Source organism: Castor canadensis, chromosome 2 (genome assembly GCF_047511655.1).
Source record: "Castor canadensis chromosome 2, mCasCan1.hap1v2, whole genome shotgun sequence".
Lineage (NCBI taxonomy): Eukaryota > Metazoa > Chordata > Mammalia > Rodentia > Castoridae > Castor > Castor canadensis.
Window position 1 is genome coordinate 129,729,938 of NC_133387.1, and position 6,214 is coordinate 129,736,151.

Sequence of the window (6,214 nt, forward strand, 5' to 3'; positions counted from 1 at the left end):
CTGCCGAGAACTGTGATGTGCTTGGGAGTAAAACTGGAGAGAGCTAGCTGTGAATAGTTGGATTGAGTTTAATTTGTGGAACCAGGAGGACTCAGCTGGCTTCTACTTACAGAGCCATTTTATCGCTATTCTCCAAGGGGTGTCATGGTGAAAACCATGTGAAATTAGCTATACTACTTAGAAATAAGTTTTTTAACCTAATTTCCTTAAATGGATCCAAGCACCACTCACTCAGGCTCTCACTCCTGGCTTCCTGTCGCTCATTTCTGTTTCTCTGTCTAGTCTGTGAGTGCCCTTGTCCTCTCTCTGGTCAATGAATGCAAAGCTCATGGTAGAGCATACACCCTTCTGAGGGGTGGAAGGTACTTTGTATTCTTCTAGGTGGCACCACTGAGGAGAAGATGTACACAGTAACGGTGTCATAGAGGGTATGGGAGAAGCTATCACCACCAGTTTCAAGAAGCTTCCATCTAAATTTGAGAGAAAGATAAAGAGCTTCCTGTAGTAACTCAAGTGTCCCCTAGGTTCCATGACCCACTTTTCTTCCCCGATGTCTGTGTTCTTGGTCTTCTAGAAATGGCAGAGGAACACGACCTCCTTCCAGCACTGCTACAGCCATGTTTATTGGCCTGGGAGATCCCAAACCATAACCACTGACAGATGTTGTGTGGGAGATGGTCATCCTATTTTCCTTGTTGTTGTCACACACACACACAAAAATGTCCTCCAGCCTTTTCACACCCTTTTGTACCTTCCTGGCCCTCTCATGAGATAATGGAGACACTTGTTCAATCAGCCTTTTCCATCCATGTTACCTTTCTCTGTAAATGAGGTTCTTAGTAATTTGCCGACTCCCTCTAGCTTACTTGATTGGCCAGTAACTCCACTGGTGTTGGAGAAGACGCAGAGGGGGAAAAAAACCTCATTAGTGCAAAGGCTTTTGCAAGTGGTGATAAGACATTAAGAGCAGAAATGGGCACTGAGGGGGCTCTGTACCATATCCCACGCAGAGTTTTTTTCTTCATTATGGTGGATCTTATTTGACTATCGGTTTAGGATGATTCAGTCGATAGGTAAGAAAGACTTTATGCGTTTTCAAAGTACTCTCTAGCCAAGGACATCGGTCATTATGCACTTAGTTGCTGAGTACCTATCAGAATTTGAAAATCTTTTCAAAGCATGTTATCCACACTGAGCTTCCCTTCAAAAAAGGGCAAGGCAAAAAAGGCAGACGTTATGTATGAACTGTATTTTGCAGATTAGGAAAGCATGGTTTATAGAAATTATGTGTGGTTCACAAGGTCACACAGCTGGGATGTGACAGAAGGCTCTTTATAGAAAACCATGCTGCCTTTCTTACTTCCGCTCAGGAGTGCCCCAGCTGACCCTCTGGGAATGAAAACGTTTAACCAGTGCATAGCCAAGCGGGACTGATGGGGTATAACCTCCAAGCTACTTCTATTGCCTCCCAGTCTTCCTGTAAAGGTTAATTTAATTCCCTGACTTGGGTGAAAACTCAAAACTCTTTTTCTTCTCATCGCTCAAGTAATGAAAAATCCAACCACCTTTCTAAGTTGCAAACAGTTTCAAATTCATAACTAAGAGTAACCAGTTCATCAAAACTGAACTTCAATTAAACTTTCCCCCTCCTCCTCCCCCTTAAGACCTTTGATAGGTAATGCTGAAAGACAATATTACAACAAATTTGAAGATCTTAACTAGATTTTATTCATGATTGTAGAATCAGGCAGCCTTTGAACCAGAACAGGTTCAAAGAACTCCAGTTTGCCACATAGTCAGACAACATTTACAGACAGAAGATGAAAATAAAGGACAGAACAAAAATCTGGGGTGCAGGATAGTGTGGGTGGCCACAGCTCCCAGCCTGCCCTCTTTGAACATGGTTTGAAGCATTGGCCGCCTGTGGTTGGCTGGCACTCAGCTGCTGCCATTGGCTGAGACTCCTGGATGAAGTCTCAGTTCAGCCACTGAGTCAGGCTATAGTCCATCACATAAGGATTCGTGTGCAGAGGCATCCTTGGCTAAATCAAGTTTAATTCAGCAGCAGGAAGACAAGAAAATGGTGAGGGGGAGAGTAGGAGTCTTCTTCCTTGTACCGTCCCTCCTCCAGTTTGCTAAACTGGTTCTGATCCTACCTTCCAGGGGGAAAGAATATTGAAAGGAGAGTTGAGATCAGGTAGGAAAAGTGTCAGCCAACTAGCACTATCAGAACACAGCCCTAAATGCTCTTATAACTGGGACTCTTAGGAGCATTTGGGGTTTCTTAGAAAAGGCTGCATCTCTCAGGCTTCTCATCTGAGATTCCCTTCATCATCCTTCAAAGCAAGCCAGTCCATCTCCATCAGTAGGCAAACACTGACTACTCTGTCCTCATTCCATATCACAGTCAGCATGTGCCCCTGAGGTCCCTCTCACCAGGCTTGAGATAAGGCACAAATACCTCATCCTTCTCCCATGGGGAGAGTTAGAATCACAGCTCAACTACCCCCCCGCCCCAAGATCTTCTTTAAAACCTATCCTCCAAGCCAGGCATGGTGGTGCATGTCTGTAATCCCAGCACTTAGGAAGCTGAGACCTGAAGGTTTTAAGAGTTCGAGGCCAGCCTGGGCTACATAGCAAGATCCTGTCTCAAAAACAATAACAAAAATTCTTCATCCACCCCAGTTTTTTAGACATTTCATGTAAAAATTCTAAGAGTCATGTCACTGGTTTTGAAACTTTACATTTTGCTCTGGAACCTCTGCAGGAATGAATTATTATTATTATTATTGTTATTATTATTGTGCTGGGGTTTGAACTCAGGGCCTACACCTTGAGCCACTCCACCAGCCCTTATTTTAATGAGTATTTTCAAGATAGGGTCTCAAGAACTATTTGCTGGTGCTGGCTTTGAACTTTGATCCTTCTGACCTTTGCTTCTGAGAGTCTGGGATTACAGGTGTGAGCCACTGGCTAGGAAATGTATTATTACCTATGTACTTTGTCAAAATTCTCAGCTCTGACATCAAGGAAGCAGAGAGCACGACCTTTGCTCTTTGAGTTCCCCTTCCAACATTGAAGGCGACCAACCTAGGACACGACATAGGTAAGAAGCAGCATTGGTCCTAAGTGGTGCAGATCCTGGGGAGGAAAGAATGAACACGGTGGGTGGGATAAGGCACCATCCTTTACACACACACCAACGGGGCAGCCCAGAGAAGCCACCACGGAAAAGTCCGTCATAGAAACAGTGGTGATGTCCTCAGCTCTCAGACTTCTCCCTCCTCTCCACTACTGTCTTAGTTCACTCATCCTAATTATGCAGTTACCTCCTAGCTGGGCTCAGTGGTACATGCCAGTAATCCCGGCTACTGAGGTTGGGGGGGATGTGTGTGCTGGGGACAAAAGAGCGACAAGTTTGAGGCAGGCCTGTACAAAGTTATCAAGACCTGTCTCAAAAACTAAATGACCCAAACATTATATGCACATATGAATAGAACAAACCCCAAAAAACTAAAGACAAACGTGGGCCATGGCTCAAGTGGCTGAGTGTCTCAAGAGTGAGGTCCTAGGTTCAATCCCCAGTCCTGCCCCCACCCCAAAAAGAGGAATATCATCTTAGTTGATGTCCCCAGGCTTCATATTCTCCTCCTGCCGCCCTCCCCGGAGCACTCATGACCTAGACAGTACTTCCCTCTCAGTCCGTCTGCGGTTGCTTCTGCTCTCCAGCTCCCTGGACATTGCTCCCCCTTCACACGCCATCCTCTCTGCCAGACTCCCTGGACCTCGTGCTCACCTGCAATGTTTGGAGTTGAGCTGCATCCGGCATCCACAGCCACCGCCTTCTGCACAGTCTCTTGTAAATCAAACCCTGGAAACGAAAACTCACACACACCTCCCAGACTCCCTGGCAGCTGGGTTTGGGGTGTGAAAGAGGTGACATGAATTGTGGGAAAGGGGGTCACTCAGAGAGCAGAGGGGCGTGAAGAGGAAGCCTCACCCACCATCCCTGCTGCTCCCTCCCCGTAGACAAAGCTGTGCAGAGATGGGTGTTTCTGCATCCAGCACATGGGGTCCAATGTCAAGGGTGACAGATGGCACAGTACCAGCGACAGCAGAAGCTTTCTGCCCCAGATTCCTGACCACCCCCACCCCCACCACGTCCCAATCATGGCCCTATGGCCTTGAAATTAATAGGTCCTCTTGATCGTCTCCTCCTGAATCTGACCCGACAGCAGTTCCCATAATAGGTGGCACTCTGTGACTCCTTAGCTTCTTCAGTAAAAATCGCTCACAAATCCCTGGATGTAACTTTCCCACTCAAAATCCATGGAGGCCCCCTTTGTCCTCTACGAAAGCTTCTCTTGTTCACTTGTCTATGTCAAGTCATTCTAAAGTCTCAGTTCAAATCCACAGCTGGGCAAAAGGTGGACAACCCTGCAGACAGAGGTTCTGTTCTCTCCTCTGCACTTTCAGAGCACCCCAGCCGCACGGCCATGACACCATAGACCAGGGAATGTCAGCGTTGCCTAATGCAACTGGATTCCCTGCTGCTTTCCAGGACACACTTGACATTGCCCATTTTTGTACCTTCAGCTCTTATCACATGACGGAACCTCCAAATGTGCTAAATGACTTAATGACAGCACAGAGAGATGGATGACCAAGTGTGGAAGGGCTCAAACTCAAGTGAGTAATAATAACCGCTCTGAAATCACTTCTGTTTACACACAGCTTATTATTAGTTTAGGGTTGCTTTGTTTTGTTGAGACAAGATTCTCATCATCCTATGTAGACCAGACTGGCCTCAAACTCAAGATCCTCCTACTTCAGCCCCCTAAGTGTTGGGATTATAGGCATGAGCCATTGTGCCTGACTGGTTTGAGACTCTTTCTTTCTTTCCTTCCTTCTTTCTTTCTCCCATCCAAGTACTAATCAGGCCCGACCCTGCTTAGCTTCTGAGATCAGACGATATTGGGTGTGTTCAGGGTGGTATAGCCGTAGACCCACCCACCCACCCTTCCTTCCTTCCTTCCTTCCTTCCTCCCTCCATCCATCCCTTCCTTCCTTCCCCCTCTCCTTCCTTCCTTCCTTCCTCCCTCCCGTCCTCCCTCCCTCTATCCCTTCCTTCCCCCTCTCCTTCCTTCCTTCATTCCTTCTTTCCTTCCTTTCTTTTGAAAATATTTTCAGATTATTGCCTACAATTCATGGAATTCAGACACTAGAACTCTTTAACTTTCTTTCTAAGGCAGTATTACAAAGAAGCCAGTGTTCAATTGCATGAACGCTTTCCCCAGATTTAGTTTCATAATGAGGGACCAGAAATCCAAACAAAAGTAGTGAAGTGTTCCTGTTCTCCTTTTATCATAATATAAAATAATACTACCATACAACTGGGAACACAATGGAATAGCATTTAATTGGAATAAAAATGAGAAAACTGAGTCTATCGTGAAAGATGGTCATACATCTGTTACATGCAATAGTCAATGGGAACTGACTGTTCCAGTCAGTTTCTAAGTAATACACACCAAATTATGCATACCTATAGCTGCGTACATCACACATATTTGATTACATATATATGCGATTATATGTATACACATTTATATATACATCTATTTATATTGTTATATATGTAATTATACGTATATGTGTAACATATATATATATATAATTTTCTCTATTTTGTAGTCAAGAAAACTGGGCTGTAACTAACAAGGGGAGGAAGAACTGGAATTTGAGCTTGACTCTGACAAGAGAGATACACCTTAAATTTAAAGATACAGAAAGTTAAGCCAGGTGCCACTGGTGGCTCACACCTATAATCCTAGCTATTTGAGAGGCTGAGATCAGGAGGCTCATGGTCCAAGGACAGCCCAGACAAATAGTTCACAAGACCCCATCTCCAAAATAACCAGAACAAAATGAACTGGAGGTGTGGCTCAAGTGGTAGAGCACTTGCATTGCAAGTGTGAGGCCCTGAGTTCAACCCCAAATCCCACCTAAATAAATAAGTAAATACACACAGAGAAAGTTAGAAAATAAAAGGATAGAAGAAGATGCCAACTTTACCCATAAAAAACTGGTGCACCTATAACAACATCAGATTAAGAAGACTCTAAGGCAAGAGCCGTGGCTGGAGATAGAGAGGGCTGTACAACAACAGAAGGGGCCGTTCAGTAGCAAGGGTCATCAGTTTGCATATACTTGG

At 45.0% G+C, this 6,214-nt stretch overlaps 1 long non-coding RNA gene across 1 annotated transcript; it reads right to left on the reverse strand.

Annotated features, from left to right (window-relative positions):
• Positions 1 to 1,781: 1,781 nt before the first annotated feature.
• On the reverse strand, positions 1,782 to 4,987 carry LOC141420779 (uncharacterized). The gene is made up of 3 exons (XR_012445401.1): positions 3,797 to 4,987; positions 2,993 to 3,141; positions 1,782 to 2,156 (listed from the first exon to the last, which is right to left on the reverse strand). It is a non-coding gene; the product is annotated as an uncharacterized lncRNA (long non-coding RNA).
• Positions 4,988 to 6,214: the final 1,227 nt, after the last annotated feature.